The sequence below is a fragment of the Ambystoma mexicanum genome, chromosome 7q, assembly GCF_040938575.1.
Source record: "Ambystoma mexicanum isolate Mex_15411 chromosome 7q, UKY_AmexF1_1, whole genome shotgun sequence".
In the NCBI taxonomy this organism is placed as follows: domain Eukaryota; kingdom Metazoa; phylum Chordata; class Amphibia; order Caudata; family Ambystomatidae; genus Ambystoma; species Ambystoma mexicanum.
In genome coordinates this window covers 652,065,730-652,084,769 of record NC_090941.1, presented here as the reverse complement: position 1 = coordinate 652,084,769, position 19,040 = coordinate 652,065,730, and the positions used below count along the sequence as shown (strand labels likewise).

The 19,040-nt window shown below is 41.1% G+C and overlaps 1 long non-coding RNA gene across 1 annotated transcript; it reads left to right on the top strand.

The window, feature by feature from the left end:
* The first annotated feature begins 2,437 nt into the window (after window positions 1-2,437).
* On the top strand, window positions 2,438-11,048 carry LOC138528561 (uncharacterized). The gene is made up of 4 exons (XR_011284171.1): window positions 2,438-2,467; window positions 2,899-3,015; window positions 6,059-6,234; window positions 10,923-11,048. It is a non-coding gene; the product is annotated as an uncharacterized lncRNA (long non-coding RNA).
* Window positions 11,049-19,040: the final 7,992 nt, after the last annotated feature.

The window sequence follows — 19,040 nt, the reverse complement described above, 5'->3', positions numbered from 1 at the left end:
ATTCTATAATTTACTACAAACTAATTTATCTGAATCATAATGTGGAATCATGATGACTAAGGGAAGATTCGGGTGTTAGACCCCCTTTTTGGTTCAACATATGGATATGTGGTTCTTTGTATGACATAAAGGCATGTTTGTGATTGCTTGTGGCATTGTATAACTAAGACATTTTGTTTGGTTGTGAAAATTGTGTGAATTCTACCAGAACCCGCAGTATTGGAATACTTAATCCTTCTTCTTAAAAACTGCCTTTAAAACAATACATTTTTAGTCCTTTTCATTTGAAAATGGGACTGTAAAATGCATACTTTTCATGCTTTTTTCAGCTTTTGTTGGGGAGAGTACCCCCTCCATCCCCACTAGGCACACTTCCATGTGCATAGTCACGCCAGGCTTACCGCCCCACCACTTGAAACTTTCACCAGCCGCCACTGACTCTCTTTTGAACTATTTAAGCTATGATGGCGAGATTGGTGGAAGGAACTTTGTGGTAATGGCCTGCCACCCAAGTTAATCGTTTCTTGTTTCCCAAAGGCCTTTAACGAGGGAAGCACCATTATCACACAGTGCAGCCTGCCAAATTTGCCAATATAGCTATGTGCACACTGGCATGACTTCTGGAGATGTAAGGGCTTGATTTCTGTGGAAAAAAAATGACTGCGCATAGCCTGTGAACCATGTTTTTCCACAAAAAAAGCCCACAGCAAAAATGATAGCCAAAATAATGGGAGTGGGAGGGCACTGTACCCTAGGCGGCAGTTATGGTCCCATAATTCAGCAATGAATCGATGACTATGCTGGTGGGGTAGACGGTTTGCAGGAGGCAAGGGGCAGACATTTGAAGTGACGGGTGCGGGCCAGAGCAACCAATCAGTGCCTCGGTATACAGAACACAGGAATGTACCAGTAGGTAATGCCTGTGATCGGATAGGCCTGATTGACTGAGCCACACGAGCAGAGACAGGAAGAAGTCCCACACGTTGTTAGCCTGCTGGTTCGTCCCCACCCCCAGCAAACAGGATGTTTCAGTTTTCTGAACAGTCTAATGGCGTTTCAGAAGTCTGCAAAGCCCTGATAGTTTTACAAGGTAATAAGCACCCCAAATACAGTCACATGCAATCCTCTGGCCACATAGCAAAGTGACTGACCAGATTACCAAACATTTTCACTGGAGCAAATGACAGTAGGGGTTGGAGCCGAATATGGCATGTGTCATGTGCCAGTGACACGTGCCACTGCATGTCACTACTACAAGTGACACGTGCCACTGGCAAGTGACACGTGGTACTGTCAGGTGCCACATGCCAGGCCCCACAAATATCAGATGTACCTCATATTTGTTTGTTTTTCAAATTATAATCCTCTTTTTTAAAAATAAAAACGTGAACCTCCAATTAAAAAAAAAAAAAAATGAGAAGCTCCTTGTTGAATTCGATCAGAAGACCTCGTGGTGTTGAAACTAGCTCTTTCTCCACTAGACTATCACGCTCGTGGCTGGACTTTATTTCCTCTAACTTAAAGTAAGTAACAGGTGTCACATGCCGGGCAAAACAAATATATGTCCCGCGTGTCGCTTCCACAGCAAAACAAATAGATGTCCCGATGTCGCTTCGTTTTTAAAATGTAATCCTCTGTTTTCAAAATAAAAATGGGAAGCTCCAATTAATTATAATCCTATTTTAAAAATAAAAATGGAAAGCTCTTAAGGGGATTCGATAACAAGCCTTCCTTATGTCAGGGCTAGCTCCTTAACCACCAGACCAACACATCCCATGGAAATCAGTTGTTCAGACGCTAGTGTGAACTTTCATGTGTTTTAGTGATGGTCCCTTTTCTAGTTTGAGTTGGATTCGTAAACTGCACATGCAATTATGAGTCCTTCAAATTCTTCCTCTAACGTGAACGGTCACATGGTTCAGTGATGGTCCCTTTTCTATTTTGAGTTACATCTTTAAACAAACTGCACGTGCTATTCTGAAAGTTTGCAGGATCGAAACAATTTAATGTAAGTATTTGCATCTTGTGCTTTTCTTGAATAGTACTAAACTTAAAAAACAGTTCAATCCTAAATCTGTTATTGTTTAATGCTTTAAATGTCAATTGTATTGTGTACATTTTTTCAAAAACAGTATGGTAGCAATATTAAAGTGTGTGTTGTTGTACATTAATTCATGCATTTCACACTTGACTGTACGAACTATGATAAATACAAAACAACCATATCCTACTGATAATATTTATAACTTTTATTTCTGAGTATATGCATGATCATGAAAACATCATTTACAAATGTTGCTAAATATTCAGATTTAGTTTAAACAGCCCTTAGATATAAAACATTCAAGCTTGCCCCATGAAAGTTTTCAGAGCCTCTCGAAAGGTCATATAATGTGATGTAATTTGTCATTTGTATAGCCCTGCCTTTTCGCAAATAGTGAACGCCCCTGATGGAGCAGAGTCCAAGGTATGAGACATTTGTTCTGATGATTTTAGAATGGTTTTGTGTATTATGGTCAATACAAAGTAGGATAGGGGTAGTCAAGTCCCTACTACCTACCAATATCAAGGTGGCATGTGGATGGGTGCAGTACGATCATCGGTATAGTATGCAGGCGCGGCAGATTCATTATGTGTCCATCTAGACTGAATTTTTGTCGTAAGTGAAAGCTGTATTTTTATGGCAGATATGCTGTGTGTTGTATCTTAAGAGTGTTGTGTGTTGGCAGATGTGTGTGAGTTGGTGGCGTTGCCATCGGTTATTTTTCATGAGCATGGAATGTGATACCTACCCTTGTGTTTCGGCTGTTTTTCCTGGTTTCGCAAATGTTGCGTGCATTCTGTCCTGTTTTCTGCTGGACTTTATTTTCTCTGTCGCCTGTTACAGTTTATTTGCAGGTTCATTGCTGCCCTGGCTTACCTCAGAGGTGGTTGAATAACTGTTGTGGAGGGCCCCACCAATAAAGTACGCCACACCAAGAAGAAACTTCGAGGAGGTTTAGTTCAAGAGACAGGGTAAGACAAACCCCAGCCTGGAAGCCAGACACAAACTCCCTGCAGAGCTTCAACCTCCAACCCCCCACCATTCCACATTCCGAATCACAACAAGTATACATGGAGACCGTAGTTAGGCACCAAGTATTCTAAGAACAAACAGGTCCCTAAGATGAGGCTTACAATAGAAATCAATGTAAAAGAACTATATACGGCATGTTTACATGGAGAGATCCACATAGGTTGGATCCTCTCCTAACACTAACCCAATGTGAATCATGGACTTGTTGCCTGATTGCAAGTTTTTTTTGGGTTGGTAATTGATGAGGTTCTTTTGGAGGTATTCTGGGCCTGTCTTGTGGAGGGCATGGTGGGTGATGCTCATTGTTTTAAAGTGGCTTGTCACCCTATAGAAAGCCAGGGAGGGCACGGTTGGTGGGCGTCATGTGCTCTCTTTGGCCAAGGTCCAGTAGGAGCGTAGCTGCAGTGTTTTGGGGGATGACCAAGGGGTGGTTTGGGGGAAGAGAGCTATCTTCCCGCAAATTATGATATCTGTTTTTTCCTGCCTTGAGTAGGAGGTGTTTGCTGGATGTCTGTAGATGAGTAAAAACTGTGTGTAAGATATGGGTTGATGGGAAATGTCACAAGGAAGGATTTGCAGTCTGTGTTCCAGGCTTGTTTTGTGGAGTGTGAAATGAAGAGGTTTGGTTTGTGGAGGATGCAATCCAGCCTGCGCTGCTAGTTCTGTTATGGCTGCTGTGTGTAGCCTGGGGGAATGCCTCGTGTGCGATGGATGAGAAGACATCAGAGAACCAGGTTTCTGTGATGAAAGTGAAGTCTGGACTTTCCGAGGGAATTAAGTTGTATATGATGTGTTTCTTTTTGCCAGCAGATTTTGTGTTAATGAGTATGCATGAAAGTAAGCAGGGGACAAGTGGTGTTTGCCCCGGAGATGTGGGCCAAATAGGGCTTGTGGGGGTGGGTGTGGAGGGCAGGGAAGGGAATACCCTGGTTGTGCCCCAGTAGGGGTGGGTGGGTGCAGAGCAAATAAAGGAGCAGGGTATGAAATTTGTGGAGGGTGGATCCATCCTTCTGAAAACAGTGTATCACTTATGTTACAGTTTTCTTTGGAGTGTAAAGGTCGGAAATAGGTTTTGGGCACAGGACATTTAACTATTTGCTTTTGATTGACATTCTAACATCATCCTTATTGTTATTTGATACAGGGAAACAAACCCCTCTTAGTTTTAGGGACAGATAGGGTTTTTTGTAATTCTTTTGGTAAATATGAGTTTAGGCCAACAAACATGCCACCTTTTTGTCCCGCTTCTACTTCTACTACCTAACAGTTCTTAAATATTTTTGCACTTTTGGTCAGTAGGGATTTCTATCGCACAGAGGAACAGACATAACCAATCAGTATAATGATCTTATTAGCACTTTTCAGGTGACTACACCAAGTAATTATTTCCAAGTACCTACAGTAATCCATTGAGTGAGTGTTTTTTGAAGTCTTCCTAAATATATTAATTCCCACCCAGTGCCTAATTACTCTGTTACCTTTATGTTATTTTTTAATGAATATTTCTTTATACGTGTTCCCTAAAATTAAGTGTGCAGTGAAGCAATGATTGATTGCAATTGTTTCCCCAAATGTTGATATATTCATACATACTTTAACCAAAACATGTGAGGGGTGGGGCATTATGAAATGATGTTAACCACTGACATTGCTCTGTGCAACTTTCCACACCATATATTAAGCATGTGTTCACTGTTGCAAAAAGGAACCAGCTATATTTACATTTGCTTTGGTCCTACCATTAATGTAAGCGGTGCAGCCTGAATTGCAGACCACCCCTCTGCACAGAAATGTAATCAATCCCACACATGTTTCAGCCCAGATGTGGGTCCAGAACATGTTGTGCCTAGAGACCCATGTAATACCTTGCTGATGACGCAGAATGAGTCTGAAATATGTCTGTGGTTGCTTGTTGTCAATGGATTTTAAAATGTGTCCTGGATAGACTTCCCCTTTTTTGTGGAAAAATATTTTATTTGTACATGTTTTTCTCCCCTTCTGTAAAGGCTTGGCAAACCGAAGAATGATTGCCTAGAGTGTTTCCTCGAGCAATGCCAGAGGTTACGATTAATTCAAAAACTTTTAGCAATCACTCATTTGCTCTATTTATACATTAAATCCCATAATGTGCTTGAAAAGCAATGAAAAGAAAACAGTCTTTTAGTTCGTAAATATAATACACCGCTGTACTAGATGTCCCACGTTGCATTCTGTATGATTTGAAACATGATCACATTTTAACAAAGTGTTTTCTAGGGATACACATATATTGTGCACTGGCTGAAGTATTCTTAGTAATATTTACTCATAATTTTAACTAGCATTTGTCCACAATGCTAAATGGCTAGGAACGTAGGCAAGTACCAATACGGTACCCTTTTTTTGGGCACATAGTACTCTCCCTCTTTCTTAGAAAATGCTAATCCCCTCCAAGCAGGTGTTGTGGATGTTACACATGCCTTGCTCCGTTTTTCCTAAATCATCTATTTGTTATACAGAACATATGTGACTAGATTATTTCTGTAGTGCATCTGAAAGAATGGATAGCTTTAAATAACTCATTCCAAATGTGTTGTTAAGATTATAGAGGAAGAGTCACATCGTTTTTCAAGGCTAAGCTTTGAATTTGACACCACGCTTAATTATTTGTCCAAAACAAATTATTAAAGAACGGCTCTCATAGAAGGATAGATGCCACTAAATATCTCATGCTATATTTACTACTTTTGTCTTTCTTTGCATGCCAAAGGCCTAAAACATCATCAATGCCTCCATCAGTCTTCAGAAGGCGGATTGTAGTTAATAAGGCAAGGGTTCTAGTGTGTTCCTTTTAGGCCTTATAGAGGTGCTTTTGCAAAGTTAAAAGGAAATGCTGCATTGGCAATGCACATGAATTATAGGTTTAATTTTATTTAGATTTGTATTCATGGTGTTTTCTTTTTGTTATTTAATTATATTTTAAATATTGCATGTCATTCACAGATCAACAGATAAAAAAAGAAACATGAAGTTTGGATTTTCAGACCAACATGATTTCATCTTCATCTGCAGCAAAAGCGACATCTGCACATTTTGCAAGAAGAAAGTACAATGTACTGAGCAACATCTAATTACTCAACATTGGAAATTAGCAGTGCTCTTTACCAATGGTTCAGAAGGTATAGTATTGCAACAGATTACATTTTCATAACATTTATTGTGGGTCTGTTTTGACATCACACATTATTCACTCTCTGTAATATTTTTTAAAATAAAACAGATCCATCTTTATCCCTCCTCTGATCTGTCTCATTTTCCACCCCCCTGGAGACTAAGGTCTGTAGATTCCACACTTGGTCGCAGTGCGCCATTCCTGAGGCAACCCTTACCATTGTTATCCCATTAGTAACAAAACTCTATAAATAGCATAACACATCAAGGTGTTTTCTTCATTATTGCTGTTTGTGTATTTTTATATCACAATATGCTCTTCTCTATGTCATGAAGTCCAATGGTAAGTCTAGGAGGGTATTGTGAGGTAGCCACAGGTGCCAAGTGACCACTCCTGCTATGGATGCTTAGTATGTAAGAGGTGTGTAGTGTATCTAATGCCCTATCCCACCACTATCCTGCACCCTTAATAGATTCTCCCAATATTGGTATGACAGCAACTTTCTCAGCACCTTTGTCATACAACTGTCCAAAATAGTCATACCATACATGCATAATGGGCCACCCATCTCCCAAAGAGAGTGTTTTAGGACAATCATACCTCTATGCCTGATAGTACTAAACAATGTCTCGCTTTCCGGGTTTTCCCCAAAGCCCTTTTTTTTCTCCAAAACACCTGCTTTATCATTGTCTCTGGTGGATATCTGTCTGTTCAATTTGTTCATGTCTTCCATAACCTTTTAGGCTCTCACAGATGTGCATACATCTGTTTGGCCCTCTCAGCGGCATTACCTCTTCGGGAGAATCTTCTCTACTTTTTCAACCCTGCTCGTCAGCTGATGCGCCTTTCATGCGCCGATAGGGGAACCAATCACTGCTGCGGTCTGGACTCCGTTTTTGTAACGGGCCCCAGGGCCACCACGACCTCTGTGTGGATGCTGCACCGAGCGGGCCTTTGCTTTAGCATCTCCGTCTCACTCTCTCTACTTTGGCCTAATTTCCATTCAGGACGCCAGTCTTCTAGTATCCTGCAAGTGATCATCTCACGTCCCGCGCTAACGCCGGGTCCGCGTCTAGTTTGGCTCTGCCCCTCCATGACATCCTCTCATCGTAGGATTACCTCTGCATAGGATTCTCTCTCTCTCTCTTTTGAGTTATGTACTGTGAAGAACTCATGGTGACAACAATTAAGACAGAACACAAGTGATCACAGTTCAAGGGTGTTTATTGAACAATGAAAGTGGTGTGATGGTTGGAAAAACACCTAATCTAAACATAAATCTAAGATGGGGACAAGTGTCGACCATCAAATGACAAATAAGGCAGTCCTAGTGGTGTTGTGTCAAATCAAAGTGGCCTATACTAAGAAACCTATTGCCAAACCTCACAACTAATACCAAAAGGGTGTGTGAGATAGTTCTCATCAAAAGAAACAAGTGTTCTCAAAATGATACATCAGTATGCGGTGGCTTGGGTCTCCCTTTCCCATGTTTTAGACAGGGAATAAGATGGCAGCTTGCAGTACAGTACATTCTCGGGATTCTCTGTCATGAGATGAAAGTTCCAATGGCTGTTCTCAGGACTGTCAATTTCCAAGTATCGTTTCCTCTGAAAGTCTAATGCCTTCAGGGTTTGATGTATTCAAACAACAAAAACAAAACTTCCTTTAACAAATAAAAGTTTGTTTAACAAATAAAAGTGTGTTCTCAATATACACTGGGTGATGGGCTCACCCCTGGGTCCCCCTCTTGTGGGCTGGCCCTTCTCAATTGTAATCCGAGATTCAGATAGGGTGGCAACTTCATCCCTTTGTCTGCCTCTTCTGGGCTGACCTATTCACAATTGTATTTCTTTGTATCTCTTATTCTTTTCTCATTAAACTTTGGATGATAGCTTCACTCCTTGGATCTCCCTTGTTCAGGCTCGGGCATCTCTCAACTTCCATTGCTGACTTTAGCTTCACCCCGGATCTCTCTCGTCCAGGCTCGGACTCTTCTTAGTTTCTTAATCTTTGTCAAACAGTTCAGTGGACCTCCTTTTTTTTGGGTTCACTTTAACACTCTGTTTCTCGGGACTTTTAGACTTTGTCCCCCTCCTCCGGCATCCCCCCTCCGTGTTCATTATTGCCTTTTCAAAACTTTCTACTGGTTTGAAATGTTTGCAGGATTCACATTCCTTTCCTTCATTCACAATTCGGGACTCACTTCCCTTACTTTTAGCCAACTTACGAATCAAAGTCTTTCGATTATACGGGGCTTTTGCTCAACCCTCACGTATGACCACTTTCTTTTTGTGGCCTTCCTATGGCCTTCTGGTTTCTGTAGCTCTATTCTAGCGGGGAGTAAACAGCACTTCTCGAGTTAGCACCCACATGGTGCTGGTTTCCCTCTTCAGCTGGTCTCCCCTTAACCACCTTTTACAGTTCAATCACAATTCAACTTAATATGCTTAAACTTGCCACTTGTCGCTTTTCACTCAACACAGCCAGGTGCTTATCGATTCTCCCCTCGACTCACCAGCTGTGTTGCACCGCTTGGTTTCGGCTTTCATTGAGTCAAGGACGGTACCACAGGCGCGGGAGCTTCCCTTGCTCCTGGTTATCGCCATAAGTTTGCCCTGTGTACCGTTCACATTTTTTTCAGGACAAGTCAGTGAAGGTTCTGTGGGTCTGGAACGAAAAGTGCAAGTTTACCTTCTGCCTCGCCACCCTCTCGCTTTCTGCCACCTTTCTCCTTGGTTTGAACATCCGCGTGTTAGCCGTCTCGTCGTGATGTCTGCTAGGCTTGTCTTTCTCGCCTTGCTTGTACTGCACTCTTCTGCTCCACCTTTCATCCCTGTTGGTAAAAGGAAGGGCCATTAGGTGGGTGTGGTTCAAGTTAATCTCCTGACTTTGCCTGACCCTCTGGTTGGGACCTGCCAGGTACACAGGTTTAACATTACAAGTCTGTTGTATGTCACACTGGGATGAAAGGTTCAGAGTGGAAAAGGAGGGTGGTATAGTACCTGCGTGTCCTACGGGGTATGATAGGGAAGGTTTGCAAATTAGACAAAAATGACCCGGATATAGAACAGCACATAGGAAATTGTGGGAATGATAGTACTCTGTTCCAGGAGATTGGGATTTTCCGGAAACAATAATCAGAAGGACGGGATTGGCTGGGCTGGGGAAATGAACAAAGGGGATTGTGGGAATCGTAGTGTTTTGTCAATGCAGTATACTGGGGTTTCGGGAAATAATAATTAGAGGAATGTGAAGGAAAATGATGGGGAGCATTTGAATAGGGAACAGGAAAGCAAGGATTCCTAGAAATATTGTTTCTGAATACAACAGGGTTTGTAATATATTCAACAGAGGTGGAGGGGATGATGGATTCTCGAAAGGGAATTTTATCGGGTGGAAGGTAGGTCAATTTACTACAGCCCATAAAAGCCTCGGGGACCTTGTGGTCCTCGTCCCTTTCTCCGGTATAATACCGCATCTCACCTGGGGCATTTCCCAGAGTATAACCCTGGGATCCCCTACCCAGATACCCTCCCCCACTGGTCGACCCCCAGGAACTTATCCAGCAGCGATGGCCGTGTCCTGACCACCTGAATAAGGGATTCCCGGGGTCTAACTGGGAGAATACCCAGGGTTTCTCACAGTATGTCATGACAATCAAAAGGGGATTGTTGCTGCTCTTTAACTGTTTAGTGCAGCATTACCTGAAGCCAAAGCGATCGAAGAAAGGTAACTATTTGTAGAGTCCAAAACAGAAGTAACAACAGTCTTCCCGATTCACATGTAGGCACACATTGTACTCTGTGCAGGGAATTGCTTACATGAATGTGTGTGCTTGTCCCCAAAAGGGGAGTCACTCTCAGTGTGGTCGCAATTTCCCTGCCTCCTAAAGTGGGTCTTGCTTAGTCTGCTTACATCACTAGCTTTAAAGGTGGTGGCTCCCCTCTGCAGAAAATGGACGAATAGTCCACATTCATCACAGCAGGTGCTCTCTTTGCTTTTGTCGTGTGTGTGTGTGTATTTACATGTTGTACATGCTGTGTACAGTTACAATGGTACACATCTGTTGTATGCCTACCTGATTGATCCTGTTTCCATAGTCATTGATGAATGACTCCTTTCTGTATGTACTCACATGTTGTGCCTGCATTGAGTAGACACTTTTGGCTGCATGCCATACATGCTTTCTTTTTTGTCATGGGCTTGTCAAATGCATTTGTCGCACAAGTATCACAACCCCTCTGTAAGCCAGTCAACCACTCCATTTCAATAATTGGCTGCACCTTTTCCTCCTCTGCTGTCCAGATGGTGACTGTTTCCCATTTGTCAGAGTTCAGTGCCTCTTGGTCCTTTTAAAACTGCTAGCCCCTTTTACGCTTCATATTTGTCCACTGCTTGTGTAGGTGTATCCTGTCTCGTGTCATGGTGCTACCGCTTTAACAGCTGCGGTATATTGATCATACACAACCACATCCAGTATTGTGTATTAAAAGACTAAACCCCCCTTCCATTTTTTCGAGAGTTACAGAAGGACTGTGGCACCAATGAGTACCAACAAGTACTGAAACCATTATACCTATTCCTCTTTTTTTTCCAAATCACATCATTGAAAAGCAATTTTTCATTTTAATCAACTATGTCTCGCTGTGTTTATGTTGTTTTCGTAATGCACATGTATTATTTTAAATTCTACAGATGGATACATAATTCCTTGCAATTGTCCACAATTACAACTACAGACAAAAAATCGAAACCATTGGCACTGTCCTATTTGCTTTATCCTAATAACCCGCTCATTCAACTTTAGAAACCACTTGCGAACAAAACATGGTAAGTTTTTTTTAATATATACTAAGCAGAATTGATTAAATAAAAAATACTGCTTCATTTATTACATTACATTCTATCAAATAGATTCAACAAATGTAATCAGCTGTTATTGTTCAAGTGTAAAACTCACTTTATTACATGTTTTTTTCTGCTAACAATATCAATATGTTATCTCAAATTGCAATAAGTTCCATATTATACTGCATCTGCATTTGGCAAAGTCATTGATGACAAGTGAGAAAGCAGTTTTTGCATCCGCAAATATATGTCCCTTTCTTGAAAGGAGCAAAATGCACCTCGCTCAATTTGCTACTGATTCACCGAAAGGTTCTATTTATTTTATTTTATTTTATTGTTTTAAAGCGCTGACCTACCCTGAGTGCAGGGCAGAGCTGTACAGAGTGTGGGTAGCCGGCATTTGGGCTGCCACTTTGTAATAGTAGCTCTTAAGTCTAAGGTCTGTGCGTCGGTATATGCATCCATTGGGATTAGTCCTTGTTCAGGTGTCGTTGAAAGAGCCATTTTTTGATAGATTTGCGAAATTGTAGAATTGTGTAGTCATTCAGAGCTGACACCTCGATCAAGTTACAGAGTGTGGGTGCATGACAAGGGAAGGATTGTTTGCTGGTCATCTGTGCACAAGTTGTGATTCAACGTGGTTGGTTGATTTTCTGCATGAGAAGGGTGTGCAACCATATATGTGGTGCTTAGCCTCGAGTTATGCTGGTGTGCTACTCATGACTGCTTTGTACATGATATATGTAGTCTTCAAAAGTATGCTGGCTTGTAGTGTAAGCCAATGTAGTTCGCATAGGATGGGGGTAATTCGGTCAAATTTCCATTTTCCTGCAATGCAATCCATCATGTTTTATAATTCCAAAATAGAGGCTAAAAGAATGCAGAAAAAATTAGCATTCCCCACTTTGCATGTGTAAAATGTGAGCATCCGTTTGTGTTTGGCAAAGGTGAAAACATATTCACCCAAACAATGCCAAACCTGTTCACTTAGCTAATACAAGTCAAACCTTTAACAGATGCAATCGTGCTTCATCAATATTTCTTTGTTTAAAATCTTTTTTCCTTAAATGGGTTATGTTTTACACCACTTTCAGGGACTAATTGGCTATTAGAATTCTTGAATTATTTTATTACATACTGGTTTCCATTTTTATATAAGCGTTTTTTAAATCAGGGCATGAAAGCAGGGCATCAAAGCAATTCTTAATGTTTTTATGCTTTAATTTACTGGCCTGGCCCCAGTATGGACAAAAAGCATTGAACACAATTAATAGCACCTCTGTGCTTTCTCTCATCTCGCGAAAGTACACTTTGTTTTCCTGCATAACACAATTTCATGCATGTGCTTAACCAATGGATTTCTATGGCATCCTTTTCCATTTAGCACCTGCTCATAGCAGGTAGATTCCATAAGAATACATTGTAAATAGTGCCTGCAAAGTGTAATTGCAGCAGCATTTACATGTCCTTCAAAACTGAGCACATTACATGGTCACATGCTTTAATTATTACCTTTGGACTGTGCCTTGAAAAAGTAAAAGTTTGCATGCAGGGTACCCAACACTATTTAAGTGCTAATCTTGCCATCCCATCCAGTACAATTACCATTTAATTTAAAATCACCACCACTGTGTTTTCATTACTCAGAAATGTGCCTGTGAATTGACTTAATTTTTATTTAATCAGAGGTTTGTGGATATAACTTGTGACACACCCACATTTTTTGTTTGCCTATGTGACTCCTGGTGAATAGCAATGCACCTTCAAATTGTTCTTTGCAGCAGACGAATTGTGACCGAATGGTAGTTTTCGGATACATGCTATACATTGTTTGTTCACGCCACATATTTAAATGTAACACAAATTCATATCATAATTAAGGATTGCAAATCGTATGTCAGTGGTTTTGTTTCTCCCCAGCAATCAGAAACTTAACAATTGACTCAATTAAATATTGCTTAAAATGTGACTATTACATTTCATCATCCACTTGCCCAACCCTTTTTCTTGTCATTGCTTTTCATTATTTATTTGGCTATTCAAATCATATTGCTTCTGCAAAGTTTAGCAACCACCTTTGCATGAACTAGATGTAAACCCATCACATTTAAGTTTGAAGCCTGTCACAGATGGCTTTAAGAACTGTGAAGGTGGTGACTCCATCGGATGAGAGACCGTATTCTCCACTTCCCACTGAAGAAGATCTTATAATACCCAAGTTTGTGATGGTTTGTTGCCACTCCACAAATCCTCCTTATTGTAGAACCCAGAAACCCCATTCCTTTAAGTCACTCTAGACCAGTGGTCTTCAAACTCTTTGTGCCAAGGCCCCCCCAAGCAAACAATAAATTGTTCGAGACCCCCCTGCCCCGCCCATCTGTGTTGGTGTTAATTTTTTTATAGAGATAGCTGCGAAATGTGTGATGTCCATACACGAGCACACTGGATTGTTTTGTATATGAGACTCTGACGAGCATGCCAATCAAAGATGTTGCCTCACATTGTAAATCCACTAAGCCAGTGGTCTTCAAACATTTTTGACCTGCTCCCCCCGACCCCCTGAGCAACCAGGCCTTTGCCACTCATCCCTTTAAGACAAAGCAGGAGGGGTGTTACTGCAGAGCCGGCAGTTCCAGTACGCTCAGGTGCCCCTGTGTGGTTGCCGAAAAAGCTGTCTCAACACCAGCAACATGAAAAAAGAGCAAATTATGAGCACCAACACGTCAGGTGTGTTTCCTGAAGCTGCAGTACAGCTGACATTACATACCCACCCAAAATCAGGAAACTATGTCTCCCAAGTTCCCTATATCAAACCAGCACACATTGCTTCTCTTAACAAACAGAGAGAAGGGAAGGCAGTGTTACAGTATTTTATGCACAAGCAGCTCCACACAAGGCAATCCCAAGTCTTCCACCAGGGCTGTAAAACATTCCCATAGACAGAGCTTGTCAGGCAATCCGCATCCCATCTACCACACATCAATCCCATAACATCAAAAAGTGCCTATCCAAAGTCTATTAAAAATACACATGTTCAGTCTGTAGCTTTTGGATGCCAGGTGTAGATATCATTCAGTGTCACAAAATTGTAGGAAATAATGATTTCAAAACGTTTTCTTAATATTATCTGAATGTAAAAATATGTAACACTTTGTTTTACAGGTTACACATTGAGAGAAAATCATTCCAAACAAGGCAAGGTTTAATTTAAATTAGCATCTTACATTTCATTGTTTTACTGTAATGCTTAAAACTGTCTAAAAATGGTTACTTTTGACCTAATGAACATTTCTACAATATAAGAATGTCAAACCTTGTACTTAAATCGGCTACCATATGTACATTTACCCATTATGCTGTTATGTTTAAGTTTATGTTTTTTCATCATTTATAAATATGCCTTAGTATCTTGTGGAATTAACTTAGCCTAATTCATCAGCAATAACAGGCTTCCAATAACCATTATTCCTATTTTAATTCCAGTGGATCACATACACTCGTCACATGAATCAGGGAAACAGGAAGATACCCCTATTGAAACAAATCGGCGGGAACAATCTTCGAAAACAATACAGTGTGAGCATTGTGATACTCAATTTTCCATGCAGTCTTCACTGAGACGACACCAGCAGCAAACCCATGGTATTACCTCAGATCCTGTTCACTGTGTGGATTACAAAAATGGAATATATTTTTTGCCGCGTGCTAAAAGTGGACAAAGAGCACCAATACACATACAAAAAATATCTGGCAAACAACTTCTGGCTTGTGAAATTTCTGAATGTAGGGAATTTATGGCAATGGCTTGCCGCAGTGGACATCCAGCATTAGAGTGCAAACATTTGGAAATGGTAAAAAAAAGCAGACCCATTTCAGTTCCCTAATGAACTGCAGGTAAACTCATTAAAAGAAATGAAGAACAAAAACCTTATTTCCTCAACAAGAGAAAAAGAATGCCAGGAAATAGTTTCAGCTGCGAGTGATGCAGGGGTTTGTGTTGTGTACCCAGTTTTTTATAAAGATCAAGGGTTTTCAGCTCGATTTGTATATTTCTCTGTGTACACTGGCAAGCAAGACTACTGGTGCATTTTCAAAAGAACCCGTGTCACATTTGATACGAAAACCGGAAATTGGCACTGTCAGTGTAAAGGCAGCCAGCCGTAAGGTTCCTACCTGCGTTCACAGATACCTTTCAATGTGGTGGCTTTTCCAGGAACATCCAAAGTTACTGGAAGGTAAAGACCATGAAAATATCAACAACAATATTCCTGGTATTGACAGTGATGATGATCCCTCAGATGATAAAGATGATCTAAATACTGTCGATTCATTGTTGGAAGGCAGTGAATACCCACCAAACAGTATGCACGTAAAGAAAATGGTTGAATATTTACATATAAAAAAAAGAATTCCAGAAGAACTCCCTCAGAATTTGACTTTGGAAGACAAAAAACCACCATTAAAGTTTGTTCCACTGGAAACACATTGTCCATAATGTCCAGGACCGACAGCGCCTTTACTTCTTCAGCCAAAACTCATTACAAAAAATGCAACTGTGTATGCAATGTTTAAGATCCATAAAGGTAATTTCAAAATAATCATATTTAAAATATTATCTCCTCTCTGTATGAATGTATATCTATGCATGTATGTATGTGACACATTGGCATAGTATGGGTACATGGCTGTAATTACCTGCTCCATGTCTAGCTTCAGAAACTTATTTCAGAAATGATTTGACCAGCCACTTATCATGTTTCCTAAACTGTAAAACCGATGATGCCTTCCCGATCATAGATGGGCGGCTGTCCCAAACACTGAGCTAATAATAGCCAAAAAAGTATTCTTTCTTCTCCCATTTAATTTGTTGATCTCTCCATTATGTGTCAATTTCTTCTGCTAGTCAAGGCAGCACATAAGTTCCAACAGGTTTTTATCCCATCTAAGCTTTCTTGATTATGTTACAAGTTTTTATTGGTAACCAGTGTAAGTTTCTAAATGTAGGGCCATTTTATTCACATGTTTTGGTGCCATTGATTAGTCTAGGTGCAATTCTATGTATCTGTTTGAGTGGTACAAGGATTGTACTGTGAATGCCCACGGTGTGTGCTTATCCACATTCAAATGTGATATTGACAATCATTGTACACCTGTCATTATCTTCAGGGGTTGTTGCAATGGATTTATTTTGCATGGTAACATTAGTACTGAACTGATATTACTCGTCTTTTATGAGGTCACGTTGCTCATGTGTTGCCAACTTGGTCCCCTTCTCTCCGCCACCTCTCTCTTTACCTGCGGCGTTCCCCAGGACTCTATCCTCTCACCCTCGTTTTTTAACCTCTACTTGGCCCCTTTGGCCCACTTCATCTCTACCTTTTCCTCTAACTTTCAGTGTTATGTGGATGACACTCAGCTTTCCTTCAGGCTCCCCTCAGCCTCCTCTCATCTATCGCTCATTCCTGATTGTCTATCCGCGATTCAGGTTTGGTGCGCCTCCAATGATCTGTGCCTTAATACCAGTAAGCCGGACATCCTTCTCATTGGGACCCCTGCTCCCGCTTTCCCTCTCTCACTCTGGCTGCCCTCCTTGGGCCCTCTTCCTTCGCTTTCCTGTGAGTCTAAAAACCTTGGTGTCTTCTTCGACTCCACTCTCTCTTTCTCTGCTCACATCTCGGACGTCGCCAAGAAGTCCCATTATCAGCAAATCCTCCTCAAAGGGACTCTTCCCTTTCTCACTTTGCCTCAGAGGATCACTGTCTTCAGAGCCCTAGTTCTCTCTAGGCTGGACTACTGCAACAGCCTCTGTCTCAATCTGCATTCCTCTACTCTCCGCCCTCTTCATCTTATCCAGAACAGGACTGCGAGACTTATCCTTTGCCTCAAGTCCTGGCACCATATCTCTCAAGCCATGAAATATCTCCACTGGCTCCCGGTGACTGCACGGATCAAGTTCAAGACCCTTTGCATTGTCTACAAAGCTTTCTGGGGCCGGGGCCCGCACTACATCCAACGCTCTCTTCCAAAATACCTTCCTCAGCTACCTCCAACTCTCTAAGGGTTAGACACTACTCCAGGCAGAGAGTGGGGGGTGGATCTCTCTCTTCTGCCGTTGCCTCCCTCTGCAATGGCCTCCGTGCCCATCTCAAACTTTTGCTGGACCCCTAAAGTTCCAGAAGCAGCTTAAAACCTTCCTCTTCTCTGCTTTCTCTCCCTCTCTCCCCTGCTGACATACCTGTCTGCTGTACTGACTGGTTGCTTGGCCACCATGAGTGCCTCACTAGGTACCAGGCTCTCTCTTGATATGTCACCCTTGCGCTGCCACCGGGCCTTCCATGCTCTTAGGGGCTGTAACTGTAACCCTACAGTCCCTTGTTCTCCCTTCACTACCCAGAGCCGTGCTGCCCTGGCTGCACTGACACAGAGCATTGCTGCCCTGTTTTCCCCTCCCCTCTCCCTTGCACTCCCCCCTCCCTTTACCCTTAAACTTCGAATTCTCGCACTTGCACAATCTGAATGACACAAGGCCTAGTATGATCGTTGTCTTGTCCTCCCTCTGTGTTCCCTCCCTTGTCTTGTTGCGCATAGAAACACTTGTGTACAGGCGCATTATAAATGACTTATATCATATGATATCATGCGGTTGCATATCATATGGTTATTCTAATAACCTTTAACAGTAAGGCAAAGGTGAGCATTGTTTGATTTTTTTGTTGTACATTTTGGTTCTACATTCAGATTTTTGAGAAGAAAGCTATTAAGCATGTTTTTATGAATGTGGAGAAGGTCCTTTATGATAGTGGTGCATTGATGATGTAGCGGAGGCCATCAGCAGTTCACCTTGATTGGTTTGCTGACTGTGGATTGGAGAACATCATGCACACATGTGGTGGGCACAAAGGATTTACAGATGGCGCAAAGCTTCTTGGATGAGATGGGTTTTAATTTTGAGCAATGCTTTACATTACATTTTGTATTTGGTTTTGATGGTTCTTTAGAAAGTGCAGTCTCTTCAATCAGTTCCCTGATTTTGGGGATTTTGGCAATAACAAAAACTTTCATGGCGTTGCCTTTCTTCACTCATTGTGTCATTTGTTGTTCAGGTAGAGGATTGTTGCTCCATTGCATTGCTTTAAATGCAGCTCTGATTTTTCAGGCTGCCTCTTTCATTTTTAAGTGTAATGTAAGGAGGTAGCTGACTTTTATTGAGGTGACTGATTAGGTGCTATATTTTGAGCTCATTGGAGTGCAACTTGTTTCTTCAACAGACCTCTCCCTGGCAGATGGAGTGCTTGCTGTCTTTGACATAATGGGAATGACATGGGAAAGATGGTTAAATCCTTACTCTGCTTCATCTGTCTATTCTCCGTACAATACAGGATAAAAATAATTTTAGATTGATTATAAACATCAAGACAAAATTCTAACTATGATTTGTGAAATACGAATTAATTTGTATTCTCCAACTTTTAGCACCCCACAGTGTACTTGGAATATTTGTGTTAATCTGTATACCAAGAATTTCATTAAGATTTCTGTCATTTAACTAGGTATTCATGTTTATGTGAAGATTTGCCCAATTTGCTGTACTCCAGTACGATTCCAGGAATATACTACAGGCTTCCACAATTTTAATGACAGGGTATTTTTGACAATTCCTCTGTGCATTCTTTTAACCACTTCATTTCAGGTTTGTTATTTTAATTCTCATAACGTTTTCAAAAGATATATGTATCACGAAGAATTATTTGTAGAAACCAGTTTAAGTTATTTATCAGGACATTGAGCAAGAGGAGCAAAATCTAGCTTTCATATTGTATGAAATTAGCCATCTAGCGACATGTCCTGTATTCATATATGCACCAACTGAATGTACTTTTCAGTAGTTTAGTATATTTTTTTGGACGCTTCTAAATTGATTTTTATTAATTTATTAATTGTTTTATATTTTTTAAGTCGGAAAAT